The sequence below is a fragment of the Mesoplodon mirus genome (assembly GCF_964341445.2).
Source record: "Mesoplodon mirus genome assembly, chromosome: 7".
NCBI lineage: Eukaryota > Metazoa > Chordata > Mammalia > Artiodactyla > Ziphiidae > Mesoplodon > Mesoplodon mirus.
Genome location: NC_138983.1, coordinates 112,971,617 through 112,996,592, shown reverse-complemented (window position 1 = coordinate 112,996,592; position 24,976 = coordinate 112,971,617).

Sequence of the window (24,976 nt, the reverse complement as noted above, 5' to 3'; positions counted from 1 at the left end):
CTCAAAAGTAAAATAGTTACATTTCACAAATTACATAATCATGGAAAAAATACCTGATCCATCTGTTGTATCATTTTGGGGTGCTGAAAGCTAAGAAAGTTATTAACTAGGTAATTAGAATTGGTATTTACTAGATATCTATTGTGCAGTTAACTCTTTGGCAAGTTCTGTGAATCTGCAAAAGAGTAACAGGATATAATTTATGACCTACAGGTGTTTACAATCTAATTGGGAAATAAAACTAACACACTTGAAACAATTAAAGAGGAACTAAAGAGTAAGATGGTAAATTCAATCAAACTTCATGGATTGGAATATTCCAAAGTGGGAGAAATTTGTGGAGCAGGTGAGAGTTGAGCTGTGTCCCTGACATATGGATGGGAGTTAGATAATCAGGTAGAATGAAGTAGGCATGCCAGAAGAGAAAGATTCTACAGGAAAAAAATAATCAAAAGAAGGGTAAATAAGCATATTGTCTGTTGGAAATAGTGAGATTCCCCACTCAACTGAAGCTACATTCCACAGAATAATAAAGAATTATTAATGCCCTTGAAAACATGCCCATGAATTCCAGGCACCTTTGTATCCTGGGCACCAGGCTGCTCAATAAATACTCATTGAGTTAATATTGTCTTCCTCATTCATTTTACAAAAATGAAACTGAGGGTCAGGGAGGTCAAGATATTTGAACAAGATGTCACTGGTAATGAATTGCACACACTCGCCACTACCTCTCAACTCCATTACAGAAAGTTCCAGATGGTGGAAGTCATTTTTAAATTCACCCACCCCAAATCCACCAGATGCTTGTAAAGTTTCTGTTGAAGGCAATATATAGGCAGAAAAAGTTAAATATCTTTACAAGCCCTTGTTCAAAGGGAAGTGATCCTCTTCAAATGAGAAGATGTGACTCTGACTTAATTTTCCTCATGATCTACAGTACAAAGAGGCTGAGACTCTTAGACTGAGGGTTCAAGCTTCACTATCAGCCTTTCTCCCAAGGAAAAATGATAAAACTCCTCAGCTAAACTCTTGTATGCTAAGTGATGGGATGGCAGGATAAAAGCCATCCAGACAGAGTTTGGAGGGCAAAGTCATTCATTGTAAAATTTTATTTATATGCCTTCTCAAGGAAATCTAGGTGTATCAATGCAAAGTGGAAAATGCCCTTCAATCATCAGCTAATTGCTCCATAACCCTCCAGACATCCAGCTTTTCCAAAACATAACAGAATGTGACAAAAGTAATAGTTTCCAGATTCCTTGACATTTTCACTATGAGTATCAGGATGATGAACTAAATTTCTCACTTTATAGCCAAAATTGTTTTCATAATGTAGGAAGTGTCCATTTCTCTCAAGGTAAATATCATGTTCCTATTTCTATTTCAAATCAATAGCTTCTTTAAGTTAAACTATATCTTTGTTACATTACCATTCTTTGTTTGTGGCTTTCCCTATTTCAGCCTTACTAAAATTAATGAATTAATACTGAAACTAATGAACCTATAACACACTGAAACTTGACAACATCCAGAGTCTATCCCCTGCTAAATCGTCCTTTCTGTGTTTAGTTTTGTCCCTGTCATTTTGATTTTGCTGTATCTACAGTGCTAATACCAGAAGGCACTCAAAACTATTTGTTGAATGAATAATTGAGTGCTATGTTCCTAAAAGTAAAGAACAAGGAATGCCTGGAAGAGGATAGAAGCTGTAATTGCAAAGAAAAAAAAAACAGTGAAATAGTTCATGCAATCAGTCACAAAAGAATTCATTTCTTACATACATTAAACACTTTCATGTCTACTGTTTCTTATAGACCTTCCAATATCCCTATCATCAAGGGAAAGCAGGTATTTCATTGGCCCAAAGGAGTTTATTGACTTATCTAAGGTCACATATTCAGTGAACAGAAATGTTCAGACTCCTAAATCCGAGTTCATTGTTCCCCCTATTATAACATGCTATGCTCTGAATTGTTTCGGGCTTCACAGACTGTAATAATTTGTCCAATAGTTCAGGATTTTGTCTTTAGTAGAATTAATTGATATGAAAGCTAGTAGCTTCTGGATTTTGAGCAGTTAACTGGTAACCTGCTTGGGGAGAGAGTCACTGGAGTTCTGAACACTTTTTTTAATAAAAAGTGCAAACAAGATTTAGCAAGAAGGACCATGAGTCAAAAAAATTAGTAAAATAGTTCCATAGCTATTTTGTTTATTTATTTTCCCCTACAAGAAATGTCAGCCTTTGTTTATTTAAAGATGTGTGACTTTCCAGTTATTAATAACATTTTTAGTCAGACCACATGATGCAGGCAGGCAATGTTAGATAAAACATCTGCAGAGCAGACTTGCCTTACATGACTGATGTTGTTCCACAGAGATATAAGCAATATACCTGCTGGAAACTCAAATAGCAGCATAAATAAGATATATCCATGGAAGGTTTTGAAAACCTCAAAATAATTCTCCTGTATTTTTATTTTCCCTAAGCTTATAATCAAGGCATCGTACTTGTCTTGCTATTACAGAGATGTACATCCTCTACCAAAGCGGTTTGTATGGAGACAGATGCTCTGCAGTGAGCAAATATCAAGGAAATAATGAATTGGAAGTGACAAGTGCCTTCAGCCAAGAAGTCCAAAGGGAATTGTCATCTTGAAATCATACAGAGCAGAAGGATCCAAAGAAAAAATGAAATGGCAAAAGTGCCAGTGTTAATCCAGAAATTAAACTCAGGGGTTGTGTTAGGCCAAGCTAATTGAACCAACAATGGTCTTTCTTTCATTTTGAATTAAATTGTGTTCAAAAATAGAGGGCACGCCAAAATATCTTCAACTAGATTGGGGAAACAGGACAACACAATCAGTAGCATAATCAAGAAATATTTGTTAGAGTGATGTGTATTTATTGGGCAAGATAAATAAATGTCTCCATCCCTTAAGAGTTTACAAATTAGGACTGATAGCACTGATCTGGGAAAAAGAAACCATCAAAAACAAAATATTGATTAAGTGACATTAGGCTAGGAGCAGTTTAAACATTCTGTGTGTAAGTGTGGTTATTCTAAGAAATATAATAATAGCAATATTAGAAATAACAATGATCGCTATCATACTTGCCACCATTTCTTGAGCTACTGGCTAATGCCAAATAATATGCCAAATGTTTTACATGCATTTTCTTTTCCAATCTAAAATGTTACTATTGTCTCCATTTTACTGTTGGAGAACTTGAGGCTTGGAGATAATAACCTGCCCCAGTTTCATAGCTAGTAATAGGTGGGTGGATTAAAAGAATCTTACTCCAAAGTTTGTGGGCTCTTCTTCTGTACTACTGTGTCCTAAATTAGCCACATGTAGACTGAATTAAAAGAACCACATTACTAATCCTAGATGTAACTAGATAGTGAAGAAAAGATAATGATTATATCACAAAAAACAAAAGAACAACCAGGACATTTATTAATAAAAACACTATTTATGATTGCATAGGGAAGGGATAGCTAGCATACACATTTAACCCCAATTGTAAGTGCTATTGTTTGAAAGAATTGAATGTGAATAAGTTGCAGTTTCAAGAAATGTAAAATTAAAAATTCGACTCTATTCTCTCTTAATGCCAGGTGCCAATGACTACAATGAATAAAATAAGTCTTATTACAGTCAGCCAGTGTTTAATAACTAAAAAGGGATGTTAAGATAATCTTAATTACTAAATTTCTTATTAACGTCTATTTATAAAACTTTATAGTCTTAGGCAATGACAGAAACACTAAATCTAAGTTAAAGGCAGGCATAATTTGTTCAGACTTCCTTAAATGATAATGCACGTGAGGTACACCCTTAATTAGAACAGTCAAGAGACATTTAAATAAATACAAAAACATAGTGATAATGCTCATAGAACCATAAGTGGGAAAAGAGATAGTAGTTCATCAGTCAAACTTCCAAAATAAACTCCATTAGTCTATGGAACAACATATGTGAGAACCAGATCAACCTTTATTAAGGAGAAAATGAAATTAGGTAATCATAACATATATTTATTGTTCAACACAGGTAACATTTTTCCATTGCAAGCTCTCTATGAAGACTGTTAAAGTAGGTAAATTTATCTTATTTGGGGGGATGAAGAATTTGAGCTTTGGGAAGGCTAAGTGATTTTACAAAGAAAAGACAGCCACTGATGGTTGGCATGGTACTTTAGTTAATGTTTTTCTAGTTAGAGCTGGTTGCCTTAAAAGTGAAAGAGAAGGAAAAAATCAAAGAATACAGATATAACAGTTCTACTTTTAGTTTAATGGGACTATCTGTTGAAATTCTAGAAATCTAAAAAGTAGGTCAAAAGAACCAGTTTTGCTGGGTAACTTCTGTGTTGAAACAAATATGTCTCTGAGAGTCATATAAAGCTGGCATTACTTGTTCCATGATTGATGTTAAAATAACACCATTTTGTACAAAAATCATTTGGCATTTCTGCAGACTCCTTGTATTTATCTAATCCCCCAGTGCTGAAGGTCTTCCTAGTACATGGAGAAAGAGTTTATCACTTGTTTTATCTGACAAGATGATTTACCATCGGCCAAAAGTTTAAAGGAAAATTTCATGTAGAAACTACACAAAACAACTGAATAAACAAGCATATTTTATATGAAAAAAGGGGGAGCTGGTGGTGGAATATTTAGTCATTTAAAAAATAATTCATATCCAGAGACCAAAAATGTTTTACACTAATCTATGTTATAATTTAAATGCACAACTATCTTAACTGTGAAAGGTGAGTTCTATTTTCACTTAGGACAAAGAACCCTGCAAGAGAACATCATTCATGATGTAGAAATGGGAACAGGACAGGTAACATGCAGAATCATAATTTTTGGAGCACATAGCAGATGGCAAAGTTCTCAAGGCAAACTGGCAAACTGAAGTCCAAGAGGAGATAGGTCCCTTGAGGAGAACTGCACACATGAATTGGTATAACTTTGACAGAGCCTGGGTAGAAGTGGCCACCATAGAAGCAGGTGAGAAGAAAAAGCTGAAATTTTAACACATTCTTAAAGTTTGAATGAAGACTATCGTGATTGTTTAGGATCCCTAGGGTCCTCAAACACAAGGAGAATCAGCACCCACCTACTCACTAGTTTTCATGGCTTCTACCAAGTGTCCATGAGAACAACCCAGAGCTGAGCAAGAAAGCTGATTGAAACCACCACTTCTGTGGACTGTTTTTGTAAAGTCAGCCTAGTTTTAAGGAGAGAGCAGTAGTATTAGGAGAAATCCATCTGTACTCTGGACCCCACCAGACTGTAAGGTAGTGGTTAGCTACCACTGAGAGATAAGCTGGAAATGTCCTCACCCTGGACTCTCTTCTGATATGAGACAAAAGCCACTGTCACTGGGTGGAAGGACACATAACTCTCCCAGACCCAAGACTCTACTGATTTCAAAAAGATGACCACTACTACTAGAGAAGGAACAATATATCCTGCTTTTCTGGACTCTGTGCTGAGATAGCCATCTACCACTAGGGTGGAGGAGGAAACGTATTCATTCCTAGAATCCTGAACTGATATAAGGCAGATTTCAGTTGCCTTTGTGGTGTGGGAGGGGTTGGTGTAGGAAGGGAGGAAAATAGAAATCCTCTCTATCAACTCTTCACTGGTACAAAATATAGATTGGTTGCACCGAGGAAGAGTAGAAAATTTGCCTGCTCTCTGGAGTCTGGACTGAGTAGGAGGTAGAGATTACTTGCATTTCAGGAAGGGCAAGAATGCTGAAAAACCTGTCTCCCTGCAGTTTACATGCAAATAACCTACCTAAGACAAAGGCAAGATCAGAATAACAAGGAAACACCTCTGCCCCCACAATGTGACTTCAATTGAGTATGAAGCAATAGCAGTATATCATGGGAGGAGGGGCAGGAACTTTGCACAGGCATGAAGAATCTGATGAAATGTGAAGGTAGAATAAGAACACTGAGAGAAAACCTGTAGCAGTCTAGACCTCACACTTAGCACACCCCAGGATATTTGAAGCCTGTAATGTCCTTAATGTAACTAAAGCAACAACAGGCCAAATTCAGTTCATATACAAAAAATTTTGAGTCAATCTTTCAGTCTGGCAGAAGAAGAGACACGTACAGAAAAGACACTATTGTCCTTAATCACTACTATTTTTACTTGCAATATTCAGAATTTAATAAAAAAAATTGGAAGACACATGAGACAAGAAAAAAAGATCTATTATTAAGAGATAAAGTAGTCATCAGAATCAGACTAGAATTTCTTATTCAGAATTTGGACAAAAGGTGGTCCAAATGTGATCAGACAGGTAGATAGTTTAAATAACTAAGGTTGATATGTTATATGTTAAAAGATCTAATGGGAAATGTGAAGAACATGTGTGAATAGGTAGAAAACTTCATCAGAGAGATGCAAAAAATAAAAAAGGAAATGCTAGAAATGAATAACACAGTATAAGAAATGACAAATTACTGTGGTGGGATTATTAGCATACTGTACACATAAGAAGAAAGAATTAACAAACAGTAAGACGGATCAATAAAAATTGTGCATGTTTACAGCAAAAGAAAAATATGAAAAGAAAAATTCAAATCAGAATAGAGGATCTGAGATTTTAGAACATTAGCAATCTAACACATGTATATTTGATGTCCCAGAAAAATAAGTGACAAAGTATGGGACAAAATAAATATTTGAAGAGATAATGTCCCTTTTTTTTTCTAAATTTAATTTAAGAGAACAAAGATCTAAGAAGCTTAGATAAACTCACATAGGAAGAATATAAAGAAAAACTTAGGTGCATTATACTTAAATGTTAAAACCAAACTAAAGAGAAATGTTGAAGGCAGCTGAGTAAAACAAACATACATATATATATATATATATATATATATATATATATATATATATATGGAACTACAGGTAACAATTTCAGCTGACTTCTTATCAGGAAAAACAAAATCCAGAAGTCAATGGAAAGACACCTCTGATGTGCTGAAATTTAAAAAACAAAAACAAAAACAAAAAAACCCTTAGAATTCTACCAGTAAAAATATCCCTCAAAAATCAAGGGAAAATATAAACACATTCAGAAATACAACTTCAAAATGAATTCATCTCCCACAAAACTACAAGACACGATAGGCTAAAATAAATTCTTTAGGTTGAAGCAAAATGTTATCAGAAAGAAATTCTCTTACTTTTAACCTGTTTGTGTCTTTAAAACTAAAGTGTGGTTCTTATTTCTAAAAGAAAGAAAAAAAAATTATAGCTGAATCTTTCTTTTTTTATCCAGTCTGACAATCTTTGTTTTTGAATTGGAGTGTTTATTTCATTTACACTTAATGAAACCATTCATATATTTGGAATTAAGCTTTGCCTTTTGATTTATATTATTCCATCTTCTCTTTGTCCCTCTGTTCCCATTTGTATAACTTTATCTGGGTGAAGAAAATTATTTATTTTATCTTATGTTGAAATAATTAGTCTTACAGGAGGTTACACAGATAGTACAGAGAGGTGTTGTGTACCCTTCATCCAGGGTTCCCCAATGAATACATCTTGTATTATTGCAGCACAATATCAAATCTGAGAAACTCTCTTTAGGATACTGTGTGTGTATACTTCTACACATTTATGGTTGTGTACCAAACACCACAATTAAGACATAAAACTATTCTATCACCACAAAAACATCATCTATTCTACTCCTTTAAAGTCACACTCACAAACCCAAATCCTTCCTACTATTCCTAATTCCTGGCAATAACTAACCTATTTTTGATCTATATTATTTTTTGATTTTGAGGATGGAATATAAAGAATATGTGACCTTTAGAAATTAGCTTTTTCACTCAGCATGGTACCCTTGAGATTCCTCCAAGTTGTGTGTATCATTCCTTTTTATTGCTCAGTAGTCATCTATGGTATGGATGTTCAACTGTTTATTTAAACATTCACACATTGAAGTGTATCTAGGTCATTTCCAGGTTGGGCTATAACAAACGAAGCTGCTATGAACAATTATGTACAGGTATTTGTATAGACATAAGTTTTCATTTCTCCAGGATATCTGTAGTGCAAATACTGGGTGGTATGAAAGGTATATGCTTAGTTTTTAAGGAAATGCCAAACTGTTATTCAAAGTGTCTGTACCATTTTATATTCACATTTTATATTACACCTTTAGTGTATTAAAGAGACAGTTTCTCCACATACTCACCAGAAACTGCTATGGTCACTTCTTTTTTTTTTTTTAGTTGTTCTAATAGTTGTGTAATGATATCACACAGTGATCTTAATTTGCAAATCCCTTATGGGCAGTGAGGTTTAACACCTTTTCATGTGCTTATTTGCCGTCAGTATATCCTCTTCAGTGAAATGTCTCTTCATGTACTTTGTCCATTTTCTAATTAGATTTGTCTTTTACTATTGTTGACTTCTGAGATTTCTTTACTATATAAATGTCAAAAAAGGGCAATATTGTTTGGAAATGCACAGATGGGTAGCAAAACTCAAACAAAGCAAAACAATCATTTCCGTACAAGTCCTGACTTGTTAAAACTAGAGGGGAGGAAGAAAGCTGTGATCTCGAAGGTACAAAGTTTCCTGGATTGCAAATAATGCTCTTTTTTTTTTTAATCTAGGTGTTCTTTTTCTCAACACTGGTGTTTATAATAATTTATTAATTTTTGTTTTATGTTTTATGCCCTATCCTTTATGTCAATTATGCAGTAAATTTTTTTCACTTTTGAAAAAAAGTTTAAATGTTTTATACAATTTTTTAAAGTTACTTTCCATTTATAGTTATTACAAATTATTGGCTATATTCCCTGTGTTGTACAACACATTCTTGAGCCTATCTTATACCCAATAGTTTGTACCTCCTACTCCTCTAACCCTATAGTTCCCCTTCCCCCACTCCCCACTGGTAATGACTAGTTTGTTCTCTATATCTGTGTCTGCTTCTTTTTTGTTTTATTCATTAGTTTGTTGTATTTTTTTAGATTCCACATATAAGTGATATCATACAGAATTTGTCTTTCTCTGTCTGAATTATTTAACTGACATAATGCCCTCCAAGCCTATCCATATTGCTGCAAATGGCAAATTTTTATCCTTTTTATGGTTGAGTAGTATTCCATTGCATATATGTACATCTTCTTTATCCATTCATCTGTTGATGGACATTTAGATTGCTTCCATATCTTCATGATTGTAAATAATGATGTTCTGAACATTGGCGTGCATGTATCTTTTCGAATTAGTGTTTTCATTTTTTCCAGATATCTACCCAAGTGGAATTGTTAGGTCATATGGTAATTCTATTTTTAGTTTTTTGACAAAACTCCATGCTGCTTTCCATAGTGGCTGCACCAATTTACATTCCCACCAACAGTGTTAAGAGGGTTCCCTTTTCTCCACATCTTCACCAACATTTGATATTTGTATTCTTTCTGATGATAGCCATTGTGAAAAGTGTGAGGTGACATCTCATTGTGATTTTATTTACATTTCTCTGATGATTAGTAATGTTGAACATCTTTACATGTGCCTGTTGGCCATCTGCATTTCCTCTTTGGAGAAATGTCTATTCAGTTCTTCTGCCCTTTTTTTTTCTGCCCATTTTTTAATCAGCTTGTTTATTTGTTTCTTTTTGATGTTGAGTTGTGTGAGCTCTCTATATATGTTGGATAGTAATCCCTTAATGGTCATATCATTGGCAAATATTTTTCCCACTCAGTAGGTGGTATTTTTGTTTTGCTGATATTTCCTTTGCTGTGCTAAAGTGTTTAAGTTTAATTAAGTGACTTTGTTTATTTTTGCTTTTACTTCCTTTACTTTAGGAGACAGATCCAAAAACATCTTGCTGGGATTTACGTCAAAGAGAGTTCTCCCTATGTTTTCCTCTAAAAGTTTTATGGTATTTGGTCTTACATTCAGGTCTTCAATCGATTTGAAATTTATTTTTGCATATAAGGGGAGAAAATTTTCTAATTTCATTCTTTTACATGTAGCTGTCCAGTTTTTCTGGCACCACTCATTGAAGAGACTGTTTTTTCCATTGTATATTCTTGCCTCCTTTGTTGTAGATTAATTGACCTTAAGTATGTGGGTTTATTTCTGGGCTCTCTATCTTGTTCCATTGATCTATGTGTCTGTTTTTGGTCCAGTAGCATACTGTTTTGATTAAAATAATAGCAATAAACACGAGAATTAAGCAGGATTTACTAACTATCAGGTATTGTGGCAAATACTTTACTGAATTCAGTTATTTAACCTACCAATCTCACCAACAATCCCAAGAAATAGGCTCTATTACTATCCCATTTTATATGTAAAGAGGCTGAGTTTCAGATGGTTAATAACTTCTTTAAGGTAACATGGCTAGTAAGTACTATAACTTAAATGTGCAATTACATCTGCCTGATTACAGTGCTCACACTCTTAAATATTATGCAATACCAAACACCATATGTATTGGAAAAATAATAGCCAGTGTTTACTATTTAATTTGTGATTTGTATTTAGGGATTCGATTTACTGTATAAAAATTGGGTCATATAAATAATTTATTAATATGCTTCAAAGACTGTGGTAATGCTATTTTTGAGACAGGATCTTTTTATTTTAATAATTGGTTATGATCTGGCCAGATGAACTCTAACTTTTACAATTAGAAAGAAAAATAATCACCCCACTACCCAGTTTTGCCTCTACTAAATGAACTTAGACACATCATATTCACACTATTTCCTATTATAATAAAAAATAAGTATAAATACCTGTTGTGATCACTTTACAGAATTTGTATAAGGTTTCAGAGGGAAGGTTGTGCTTGAAAATTGATAATGAAATTAGTTCTGAGAACCCCAGGATGGTGCATTTGGATAGTAAATTTCATTGGCAGAAACACTCTAACCAGTCTCACCAACTATATTTCTACTGGGCTGTGGCTGATTTATTCCATAGGCTCTTCTCCCAGGAATTCAGAAAGAAATATGTATCATTTCAATGCTCTCGGCCATGTAGAAGTCACAGAAGTAGAGAGATGAATAAAAGTTTACCCCAACTTTCATAGCCTAGTCAAGAATAGAGTCTTTTAAAGTACAATTATAATGAAATGTGAGAAATGTGATGAACAAGCTATGCACAAGTTGTCATAAATAAGCCAGAAGACTCTTAACTCAGGCTTGGTGAGCTAGAGTTATATTCCAAGTGTAAGAATAACTTGGAATATTAAATACTAATTATTATGTTATGGTCTGTTTATGTGCCATTTCAAAACTGTGTTCTCAGTTCCTACATGTATGCTTCTGCTTGCCTTTATTCCTTTAGCTCTTATTCCTTCTTAGAAAGAAGAAATTATGATTTTCCAGATTTGTTTATTCTAAGTGAGCCAGAAAGGACAAGGAATCTAAAAACTAATATTTTTTCACATCTTCATATTATAATAGGAAAAGGGATCAAACAAGAACCACCATTAAGAAATAGTTGGCTTAGGTCTCCCCTGGTGGCACAGTGGTTGAGAGTCTGCCTGCCGATGCAGGGGACACGGATTCATGCCCCGATCTGGGAGGATCCCACATGCCATGGAGCAGTTAGGCCTGTGAGCCATGGCCACTGAGCCTGCATGTCCAGAGCCTGTGCTCCTCAATGGGAGAGGCCACAACAGTGAGAGGCCCGTGTACTGCAACAAAAAAAAAAAAAAAGGAAAGGAAATAGTTGACTTGCACCAAGTTTATACATTTTAACATCTAGAAGGAAAAATAATCAAATTCTCCAGTGACAATCTACATTTAGCTCCTGCATTCCAAAAATTTGTGTGCAAAACATATTAATTATACCCTTCAAAAACTATGGATTTAAAATTATTTGGCATCTTATAGTGGTTTGAAAAAAGGAGATCAACTTCCTCCCCACAAATACATCAAAAATACATCTACATGCAGAACAATTCCTACAGAACACCTAATGAACACTGGCAGAAGACCTCAGATTTCCTAAAAGGCAAGAAAATCCCCACATACCTAGGTAGGGCAAAGAAAAAAGAAAAAAACAGAGAAAAAAGAATAAGGAAAGGACCTGCACCTCTGGGAGGGAGCTGTGAAGGAGGAAAGGTTTCCACAAACTAGGAAAGCTCTTCACTGGTGGAGATGGGGGGTGGGTGGGGGGAAACTTTGCAGCCACGGAGAACAGCACAGCAGCAGGGGTGCCCAGGGCAAAGCAGAGAAATTCCCTCACAGAGGATCAGTGCCAACCAGCACTCACCAGCCTGAGAAGATTGTCTGCTCACCTGCTCACCCACCGGGGTGGGTTGGGGCTGGGAGCTGAAGCTTGGGCTTCGTAAATCAGACCCCATGGAGAGGACTGGGGTTGGCTGCATGAAGACAGCCTGAGGGGGCTAGTGTGCCACAGCTAGTGGGGAGGGAGTCCAGGAAAAAGTCTGGACCTGCTTAAGAGGCAAGAGACCATTTTATCGGGGTGTGTGAAGAGAGGGGATTCTTTCCTTGTCTTCCCACAGAAGGAAGAGCACCACCTAAAAAAGCTCCAGAGAAGAGCGTGAGCCACGACTATCAGCTCGGACCCGAGATGGATATAAAACACTAATGCAGCTGCTGCTGCAGCCACCAAGAATCCTGTGTGCAAGAGAAGGTCACTATCTACACCCCCTCTGGTAGCCTGTGCAACACACCACTGCCAGCATTCCGTGATCCAGGGATAAATTCCCCAGAAGAACACACGGTGCACCTCAGGCTGTTGCAACGTCATGCCAGCCTCTGCCATTACAGACTTGCCCCGCATTCCAATTATAACTACAGTACCCCTCCCTCTCCCCCAAGCCTGACTGAACCAGAGCCCCCTAATCAGCCACTGCTTTAACCCCATGTCTGGGCAGGAATAGATGCCTGAGAGAGACCTACACACAGAGGTGGGGCCAAAACCAAAGCTCAACCCCAGGAGCTGTACGAACAAAGAAGAGAAAGGGAAATTTTTCCATGCAGCCTCAGGAGCAGCAGATTAAATTCCCATAATCAACCTGATGTAATCTGTGGAATACCTGAATAGAGTTTGCTCTTTGTGACTGATTTGTATATGATTTTTATTTTTATCTTAGTATAGTTTTTAAAACTTGTTATCATTGGTAGATTTGTTTACTGGTTTGGTTGCTCTCTTCTATTTTTTTATTTTAATATATTTTTTAATTTATTGTTATTTAATTTTTTTTTCTTTTCTTTTCTTTTCCCTCCCTTTTCTTCTGAGCTGTGTGGCTGACAGAGTCTTGGTGCACTGGGCTGGTGTCAGGCCTGAGCTTCTGAAGTGGGAGAGCCAAATTCAGGACATTGGACCAACAGAGACCTCCTGGCCCCATGTAATATCAATTGGCAAGAGCTCTACCAAAAATCTCTGACTCAAATATAAGACTCGGTGGCACGCAACGGCCAGCAACCTCCAGTGCTGGACGCCTCATGACAAACAACTAGCAAGACAGGAACACTACAACACCCATTAGCAGAGAGGGTTCATAGATGCCCCAAAACACACCACTGGATGTGGCCCTATCCACAAGAAAGACAACTTCCAGCCCCACCCACTAGAACACAAACACCAGTCACCTCCACCCGGGAGCCTACAAAACCCACTGAACCAATCGCACCTACTGGGGGCAGATACCAAAAATAACGGGAAGCATGAACCTACAGCTTGTGAAAAGGAGACCCCAAACACAGTAAGTTAAACAAAATGAGAAGACAGAGAAATATGCAACAGATGAAGGTGCAAGGTTAAAAACCCACCAGACCAAAAAAATGAAGATGAAATAGAGTCTACCTGAAAAAAAAAATTCAGAGTAATAATAGTAAAGATGATCCTAAATCTTGGAAATAGAATGGGGAAAATACAAGACACATTTAACAAGGATCTAGAAGAGCTAAAGAGCAAACAAACAATGATGAACAACACAATAAATGAAATTAAGAATACTCTAGAAGGAATCAACTGCAGAATAACTGAGGCAGAAAACAAATAAGTGAGCAGGAAGATAAAATAGTGGAAATACCTACAGCAGAGCACAATAAGGAAAAAAGAATGAAAAGAATTAAGGACAGTCTTAGAGACCTCTGGGACAACATTAAACACACTATCATTGAATTATAGGAGTGGCAGAAGAAGAAGAGAAACAGAAAGGGACTGAGAAAATATTTGAAGAGATTATAGTTGAAAACTTCCTTAACACGGGAAAGGAAATAGTCAATCAAGTCCAGGAAGCACAGAGAGTCCCATACAGGAAAAACCTAAGGAGAAACATGAAAAGACACATATTAATTAAACTATTAAAAATTAAATAAAAAGAACATATATTAAAAGCAGCAAGGGAAAAACAAAAATATATCATACAAGGGAATCCCCATAAGGTTAACAGCTGATCTATCAGCAGAAACTCTGCAAGCCAGAAGGGAGTGGCAGGACATAATTAAAGTGAAAAAGGGAAAAAGCTACAACGAAGATTACTCTACCCAGCAAGGATTTCATTCAGATTCAACAGAGAAATTAAAATTTTTACAGACAAGCAAAACCTAAGAGAATTCAGCCAGCACCACCAAAACAGCTTTACAACAAATGTTAAAGGAACTTCTCCAGGCAGAAAACACAAGAGAAGAAAAATACCTACAATGACAAACCCAAACAATTAAGAAAATGGTAATAGGAACATACATATCAGTAATGACCTTAAATTAAAATGGATTAAATGCTTCAACCAAAAGACATAAACTGGCTGAATGGATACAAAAACAAGACCCATATATATGCTGTCTACAAGAGACCCACTTCAGACCTAGCGACACATACAGACTGAAAGTGAGGGGATGGAAAAAGATAGTCCATGCAAATGGAAACCAAAAGAAAGCTGGAGTAGCAATTCTCATATCAGACAAAATAGACTTTAAAATAAAGACTATTACAAGAGACAAAGAAGGACACTACATAATGATAAAGGGATCAATGCAAGAAGAAGATATAAGAATTGTAAATATTTATGCACCCAACATAGGAGCACCTCAATACATAAGGCAAATGCTAACAGCCATAAAAGGGGAAATCAACAGTAACACATTCATAGTAGGTGACTTTAACACCACACCTTCACCAATGGACAGATCATCCAAAATGAAAATACATAAGGAAACACAAGCTTTAAATGGCACATTAAACAAGGTAGACTTAATTGATATTCATAGGACATTCTACCCCAAAACAACAGAATACACTTTCTTCTCAAGTGTTCATGGAACATTCTCCAGGATAGATCATATATTGGGTCACAAATCAAGTCTTGGTAAATTTAAGAAAACTGAAATGGTATCAAGTACCTTGTCCGACCACAATGATATGAAACTAGATATCAATTACATGCAAAAAACTGTAAAAAAAAGTACAAACAAATGGAGGCTAAATGATACACTCCTAAATAGCCAAGAGATCACTGAAGAAATCAAAGACAAAATCAAAAAAATACCTCGAAACGAATGACAATGAAAAGACGATGACCCAAAACCTATGGGATGCAGGAAAAGCAATTCTAAGAGGGAAGTTAATAACAATAAAATCCTACCTCAAGAAACAAGAAAAATTTCAAATAAACAACCAAACCTTACACCTAAAGAAATTAGAGAAAGAAGAAGAACAACAACAACAAAAAAAAATTAGCAGAAAAAAAGAAATCATAAAGATCTAATCAGAAGTAAATGAAAAAGAAATGAAGGAAACAATAGCAAAGATCAATAAAAATAAAAGTTGGTTCTTTGAGAAGATAAACAAAATTGATAAACCATTAGCCAGCCTCATCAAGAAAAAAAGGGAGAAGACTCAAATCAACAGTATTAGAAATGAAAAAGGAGAAGTACCACCTGACACTGTAGAAATACAAAGGATCATGAGAGATTACTACAAGCAACTATATGCCAATAAAATGGACAACCTCGAAGTAATGGACAAATTCTTATAAAAACACAACGTTCTGAGACTGAACCAGGAAGAAATAGAAAATATAAACAGACCAAACACAAGCACTGAAATTGAAACTCTGATTTAAAATCTTCCAACAAACAACAGCACAGGACCAGATGGCTTCACAAGCAAATTCTATCAAACACTTACAGAAGAGTTAACACCTATCCTTCTCAAACTCTTCTGAAGTATAGCAAAGCAAGGAACACTCACAAACTCATTCTACGAGTGCACCAACATCCAGATACCAAAACCAGAGAAAGTTGTCACAAGAAACGAAAACTAGAGGCCAATATCACTGATGAACATAGATGCAAAAATGCTCAACAAAATACTAGGAAACAGAATCCAATAGCACATTAAAATTAGCATACACCATGATCAAGTGGGTTTTATCCTAGGAATGCAAGGGTTCTTCAATATATGTAAATCAATCAATGTGATACACCATATTAACAAACTGAAGGACAAAAACCATATGATCATCTCAATAGATGCAGAAAAAGCTTTTACTAAAATTCAACAGTGATTTATGATAAAAACTCTCCAGAAAGTAAGCATAGAGGGAATTTACCTCAACAAAATAAAGGCCATATATGACAAACCCACAGCCAACATCATTCTCAATCATGAAAAACTGAAAGCATTTCCGCTAAGATCAGGAGCAAGACAAGGATGTCCACTCCTGCCACTATTATTCAACATAGCATTGGAAGTCCTAACCACAGCAATCAGAAAAGAAAAAGAAATAAAAGAATCCAAATCAGGAAAGAAGAAGTAAAACTGTCACTGTTTTCAGATGACATGATATGATACATAGAGAATCCTAAGCATGCTACCAGAAAACTATGATCAATTAATTTGGTAAATTAGCAGAATACAAAATTAGTGCACAGAAAGCTCTTGCATTCCTATACACTAATGAGGAAAAATCTAAAGAGAAATTAAGGAAACACTCCAATTTACCATTGCAACAGAAAGAATAACATACATAGGAATAAACCTACCTAAGGAGACAAAAGACCTATATGCAGAAAACTATAAGACACTGATGAAAGAAATTAAAGATGATACAAACAGATGGAGAGATATATCACGTTCTTGGATTGGAAGAATCATCATTGTGTAAATGACTATAGTACCCAATGTACTCTACAGATTCAGTGTAATCCCTATCAAACTACCAGTGGTGTTTTTCACAGAACTAGAACAAAATATTTCACAATTTGTATGGAAACAGAAAAGACAGCAAATAACAAAATCAACCTTGAGAAATAAAAATGGAGCTGCAGGAATGAGACTCCCTGACTTCAGACTATACTATAAAGCTACAGTAATGTAGACAATATGGTAGTGGCACAAAAATAGAAATATAGATCAATGGAATGGGATAGAAAGCCCAGAGATAAATACATGCATTTATGGTCATCTTATCTTTGCTAAAGAAGGCAAGAATATATAATGGAGAAAAGACAGCCTCTTCAATAAGTTGTGCTGGGAAAACTGGACAGCTATATGTAAAAGAATGAAATTAGAACACTCCCTAACACTGCATACAAAAATAAGCTCAAAATGGATTAAAGAGCTAAATGTAAGGCCAGAAACTATAATACTCTTTCAGGACAAGAAAGGCAGAACACTCTGTGACAAAAATCACAGCAAGATCTTTTTTGACCCACCTCCTAGAGAAATGGAAATAAAAACAAAAATAAACAAATGGGACATAATGAAACTTAAAAGGTTTTGCACAGCACAGGAAACCATAAACAAGATGAAAAGACAACGCTCAGAATGGAGAAAAAGATTTGCAAACAAAGCAATGGACAAAGGATTAATCTCCAAAATACACAGGCAGTTCATGTAGCTCAATATCAAAAAAACAAACAACCCAATCAAAAAATGGGCAGAAGACCTAAATAGACATTTCTCCAAAGAAGATATACAGATTGTCAACAAACACATGAATGGATGTTCAACATCACTAATCATTAGAGAAATGCAAATCAAAACCACAATGAGACATCACCTCACACTGGTCAGAATGATCATCATCAAAAAATCTACAAACAGGGCTTCCCTGGTGGCGCAGTGGTTGAGAGTCCGCCTGCCGATGCAGGGGACACGGGTTCGTGCCCCGGTCCTGGAAGATCCCACATGCCGCGGAGCGGCTGGGTCCGTGAGCCATGGCCGCTGAGCCTGCATGTCCGGAGCCTGTGCTCCGCAACGGGAGAGGCCACAACAGGGAGAGGCCCGCGTACCGCAAAAAAAAAAAAAAAAAAAAAAAAAAATCTACAACAATAAATGCTGGAGAGGGTGTGGAGAAAAGGGGACCCTCTTGCACTGTTGGTGGGAATGTAAACTGATACAGCCACTATGGAAAACTGTATGGATGTTCCTTAAAAAACTAAAAATAGAACTACCATATGACCCAGAAATCCCACTACTGGGCATATACCCTGAGAAAACCATAATTCAAAAACAGACATGTACCACAATGTTTATCGCAGCAGTACTTACAACAGCCAGGACATGGAAGCAACCTAAGTGTCCATCGACAGATGAATGGATAAAGAAGATGTGTCACATATATGCAATGGAATACTACTCGGCCATATAAAGAAACAAAATTGCATTATTTGTAATGAGGTGGATGTATCTCGAATCTGTCTTACAGTGAAGTACATCAGAAAGTGAAAAACAAATACTGTATGCTAACACATATATATGGAATCTTAAAAAAAATGGTTCTGAAGAACGTAGGGGCAGGAGAGGAATAAGGATGCAGACTGGATGTAGAGAATGTAGAGAATGGACTTGAGGACACTGGGAGGGGAGAGGGTAAGCTGGGACGAAGTGAGAGAGTGGTGTGGACATATGTACACTACCAAATGTAAAATAGAGAGCTAGTAGAAAGCAGCTGAATAGCACAGGGAGATCAACTCAGTGCTTTGTGACCACATAGAGAGGTGGGATAGGATGATGGGGGTAGATACAAGAGGGAGGGGATATGGGGATATATGTGTACATATAGCTGATTCTCTTTGTTATACAGCAGAAACTAACACAACATGGTAAAGCAATTATACTGCAATAAAGATGTTATAAAAATTAAAAAAAGCCTACTAAATCTCAGTAAGAACAATGAGGGCTTATTGTATTAGAGCAACAACCAGCTCCTTTACCACAACAACCTCTGTGTTATGGAAGCTCAATGATATGCACTGTACTCCAGGGAGGTCTGACCAAGATCACTGAAGTTTCTTCTTATACCAGCTGCCAGTCTGGGGCTATAATTTTTCCCCAGGAGGGGAAGACTTATCAGGAAGTTCTACACTATATGCAGCAGGCCCAGAATACTGGGGCACTGATTATCACCACCCCGAACTCACTAATAGATTGAAGGTTCCATTCTGGAAAATGCAAAAATAATAACAGAAGGTGCCAAATATCTACTCAAGTACACACTTGTATAGAAGGGGTGTCACTTCCGGAAAAGCAGGTCTCCATCCTCAGCTTCAGTGCAAAGCACAGGGCTTCTACCCAGGAGGAAAGACAGGCTATAAGGACAAAGAGTTCCACAGCTCTACCTGAGGAGCATTACTTTATTTGGGAGAAAGGGTAGAGAACTCCATGCTTAAGGGTCTTGTCTAAAACATTGGAGATCTTGGTGAAAAGTGATTAAAAGAAAGCTGACAGCTCCATGATACAAGGAAAATAGCAGAACAGTTAGAAGTTTAATAGACAGAACCAAGAATAGAAACAGCCAAGAAGAGTCCTTCTGGAAATCAGCCACGCTGTGGATCAGGAAGTCTGTGTACATGCACTAGACTGTCCCCACCCAGAAGCAATCAGTGCAGGATGTGGAACAGACTTGAAATCATTTCCCAAACTGCACACAGACCCATCAACACAGAATGAACTCTCACTGGCATAAGTAGTTTAACCAAACTCCTGATAAATCACAGTCATCCCCACCAATCTGGAAGATTATGTGCTTGCCCAAAGGAGCAACCTCTCATTAAAAAAAAAATAAAAAAAACCAGAGAGGAAGTGTCCAAACTATTAATCATTGAGTGAATGTGAGGCAAAACATATAAACTTCCTCAACAGGCTTCAAACTACATATACACATGTAAAGGTAAAGGGTAAAATTTTAACATAGAACCAATAACTGGCATACCTGGGTAGCCAGACCAAAACCTTAAAACAAGGAGAAATGAATAAGAGCAGCAATAACAGAGACTACACACTGCTGGGGAAATAAACCACATGATTAGTTAAGCTGAGTCACTAAACAAACAAATGTCCAAGCAAAAAGTAACCACAACAATTCCTGAGGATAGGGGTCAGCATCCAGATTTTCTACAATATACTATCTAGTTTTCAACAAAAAAATGTATGAGGCATGCAAAGAAACAGGAAGAACATATAACCTATACACAGAAAATAAGCAGGTAATAGAAGCAGTTGAAGGGACCCACGAGGTGGACCTAGTAAAAAAGACTTCAAAGCAGTGATTATAAATATGTCCGAGGAACAAAGAAAACCATGTTTAAAGAATTAAAGGAGGGGCTTCCCTGGTGGCACAGTGGTTGAAAGTCCGCCTGCCAATACAGGGGATGAGGGTTCGTGCCTCAGTCCAGGAGGATCCCACATGCTGCAGAGCGGCTGGGCCCGTGAGTCATGGCTGCTGAGCCTGCACGTCCAGAGCCTGTGCTCTGCAACGGGAGAGGCCACAACAGTGAGAGGCCCGTGTACTGCAAAAAAAAAAAAAAAAAAAAAAAAAAAAAAAGAATTAAAGGAAGGTATAATGATAATGTCTCACCAAATAGACAATATATTTAAAAAGAGCCAAGTGGAAATTCTGGATTCGGAAGTATAACAACTCAAATGAAAAATTCACTAGAAGGGTTTAGGAGCAGGTTTGTACTGGCAAAAGAATCAACAAACTTGAAGGTAGATCTGTAGAGATTATACAATAAAAGAATAGAGAGAAGAAAAGGTGAAGTATATGAACAGAGTCTTAGAGAAGTTTGGGGCACTATTAAAGTCACCAACATACATGTAATGGTAGTATCAGAGGGAGAGAAAAATAGAAAGGAATATTAAAAATATGTAAAGGAATAATGGCTGAAATCTTCCCAAGTTTGGTGAAAACTCTTTATCTACACACCCAAGAAGCTCAGTGAATTCCAAGTAGGATAGACACAAAGGGATTCACAAATAGACACTGTAGAGACAAAATGAAAGCCAGAGATGAAGAGAAAAACCTTGAAAGTAATAAGAGAAAAGTGCCTTATTATATATAAGGGAACCTCAATAAGAATACAACTGACTTCTAATCAGAAAGATGTGGAGGCCAGAAGGGAGTAGGACAACATATTCAAAATGTTGAAAGTAAAAAACTGCTAATAAAAAATCTTATATTCAGCAAAACTAACTTTGACAGTAATGACAAGAAGTGAGGAGGAGAGAGCAAGATTTTGGAGTAAGGAAATGATATAAGATGGCAAATAGAATCCACAGGAAGAAATTAAGAGAACTAGAAATGGTAAATAAGACATTAAACTTTATAAATATATACATGCTTTGTTTTCTCTCTCAGCCTCTTTAATGATATAAGATTATATATTCATTTTAAAAGGTAGGGCTTCCCTGGTAGCATGGTGGTTGAGAGTCCGCCTGCCGATGCAGGGGACACGGGTTCATGCCCCAGTCTGGGAAGATCCCACGTGCCATGGAGCAGCTAGACCCGTGAGCCATGGCCACTGAGCCTGCACGTGCGGAGCCTGTGCTTTGCAGCAGGAGAGGCTACAACAGTGAGAGGCCCGTGTACCGCAAAAAAAATTAAAAATTAAATAAAAGGTATTTTAAGTGTGCACCATATATAGATGCAATATTAATTTTAATATTTAATTATTTAAAAATTTTAATCTTTATGATTGATTATTTTTTCATATTAACAGTATTAATATAAAGAGATTTGCAGGAATGGAACATTAAAGAACTAAAATTTTTGTATTTAACTAGAACTAAGAGAATATAAGTTTGAAGTCAATTCTGATAGGTTCAGATGTTTAATATAAGACCTAGATTGATCACTAAAAAACACCTCAAAAATATAATAAAAGTTTTCTAAACCTGAATTACTCTCTGAGATGAATAAGGTAATTAATTTGGAGCAGTATCCCTTTTGAGATACTGAGACCTGCAACCAAGATACAGTGAATTTACATTCTAATGTACAAACGGTGGAAAACTTTGTGTCTACCTAAAATGACAAAATTATTGCAAGAGAACCAGTTTTGGAATATCTTCCTTAAGATATGACTAATATTATCAGCAAAGCAATGTTCTACTGTATACATAAATTTGAATAATTTTGGACTGAATATTATAAAATATGTTGGCCACTTGATTTAATTGATTCATCCGATTTTGTGTTGTGTTCATAGTCTTTATTGTTTCAAAGTCCAGTAAATTTTTTTGTTTGTACAGAAAAATAGTTAACTCGATGAAAAAATAGATACCTTGAATATCAGCTATTAATTTTTAGCATAATTAGAAGCATGAAACAAAATGGATAAGTCAAATATTTCTAAAAGAAGGTTAATATTGAATTTTTTTCCTTATCTTTGGATTTTCACATTATTTTGATGGTGTAAATTCAATATTCAACATTCATTTGAATGTTCTATTGCATAAGATTAAGTTTCTTATAATGTCAGTGTTTCCCTGAAAAAATAAACATTTTTATATTATATGAACTATTTGAGATTTTTATAATATTATAAATATCTTATTCTGGTATAACTTCATATCAAGTTTCATTTAAATTTCATTATCATTGTATTCCCTGTGATCAGAAGTAATGATATAGAAAGAAGAATAATTCTGTTTTCCTATGTGGTATGAATTTAGTCATAAAAATGCTTTTGTTTTGATTATGTCAAAATTAATTAATTGTTTTCCTAGTTTGCATCTTTATGTGAATGAATGAATAAAAGAGAAACTGAATTGTTGTATCCATTTGTTTTATTAACATAAGCAGAAACTGAGCATACGAAACAGAAATATTTTTGATACACATAAAACTCACAGGACTTTAATTTTGAATTTTGTTCTCAAAATGAAAGAACCCCTATCCCATGAAAATTATATTGATTCAAGATTTTTAACATCTGTATTAAACACAGTATTGCTCTCAGATGGATTTTATTCATTTAGTAGATAAATATGATTCTTTGCAGTAAAATGAAACAATACCTAATTCCCAGAAATCACCCTAAAGATAAAGCTATAGCAAAACTACAGATTTCTTACTAATAAGAGTGTGCATTGTTCTGTAACTCAATAAATATATATTGGGTACCTAATATAAAGCAATATACAAGGTGCTAATAATAAAAACAATACAAAAGAGACATCACGCCGACAGTCCAAAACCTTACAAATTAGCATGTTCTACTAAATTGGGCTTTGTGAGACTTTCTGAGTTATGGACATGTGACAAGATGATTCAGGTTTTAACAAATACATCAAAGTTTATAAAACTATGTGGTGTTTGCTTTATGTAGTGTACATTTATTTCAAAGATGAAGCTAAAGTCATTTGTAGCTCTTCTTTCAAAAATTATTTTAGAGTCTATTTTACATTCTTTTACATCTCCTGTGGTCTCAAATTTCAACCATTAGAGATAAATTTGAATTTATAAGTAATTAACAAACTGTAGAATTATGAAAATATTTTTAGCAACAAACTAGTAAATTTAAGCATATTTCAGTTTGAATTGGTTGGTTGAAAACAGCATTCTCACTATTTGTACCCTCTACCTCTTTCCAGGAGAACAAGGTTATAGTATTCTCTGAGGCATCCACTCTGTGGTCTCTAACCCAATTTAGGAATTTTTGTTTCCCCTAGCTCAACCTGCCCTCTACAGAATAAATTAGAGTGATTTTATAAGCAGCCTGCAGTTTCACAGAATACAATATTCTGTCAGGATGAGTGTACTTATATGTTGATTATTTATTCTATCAACATGATAACATATTGAATAATATAACTGAACAGATTAGAGGGAAAATGGGATTTTATCAAAATAATGCTTAATAGTTGTCATTATAGTAATTTACAAATTAGTCAACACAGCTTGGAGTTTTATGGGAATTCTCCGTGTGACCTTTAACCAAATGATAGTTGCTATGTTAAAGGGTCATGATCTGGATTCAAATCAACCTAGATTTGAATCTTCACTATATCATTTACTAGTTGTGTGACACTGAATACCTTTTTACTTAATCCTCTCATGACTCAGTTTCCTCATCCATAAAATGATCATAATTTTACCTACATAATTGGTTTTTTCTTGGATTTAAATAAAAACAATATAAAGTACTTGAATAGAACGTGCCTCATTCAATCAAATTCTAATCCATGCACTTTAGCTTTGGAGTGAAGCTTCTCTCATTCACTCAAAAATCTCTCTCCTGTCCTTTTATGTTCCTTCTCCTACATAAAGTGTTCTACCTTTTATTTCAAGATAATTTATATCAGGCTATAAACATACCCTCTTTCTTCCCAGGTAAACAAAAATAATAAAAGTAATAGTAATAATAATAACTCACATCTATGAGCTAATGCCTCTTTTCTCTGTGTCTTTCAACAACAAAGTTTTCAGGTGTGGACCTTTTTATCACCTCTCAATCTTCCCCATTTCCCTCCAACTGGGCTTCTATTCCCATTACTAAGAAAATTGTGCAAATCCATGTCATCAGAAACCTCCATATTGCCAAATCCATATGACTCTGTACATCCCTTTTTCTAATCTCATAAACTTCTGCTTATCAACACCCAGAATCTTTTTCCTTAGGCCCCTTTAGTCAGTCATCAACATGATCTCTACATTCTCAATCTCCCCTCTAAAAGTTCAATCACCTTAAAGCATTA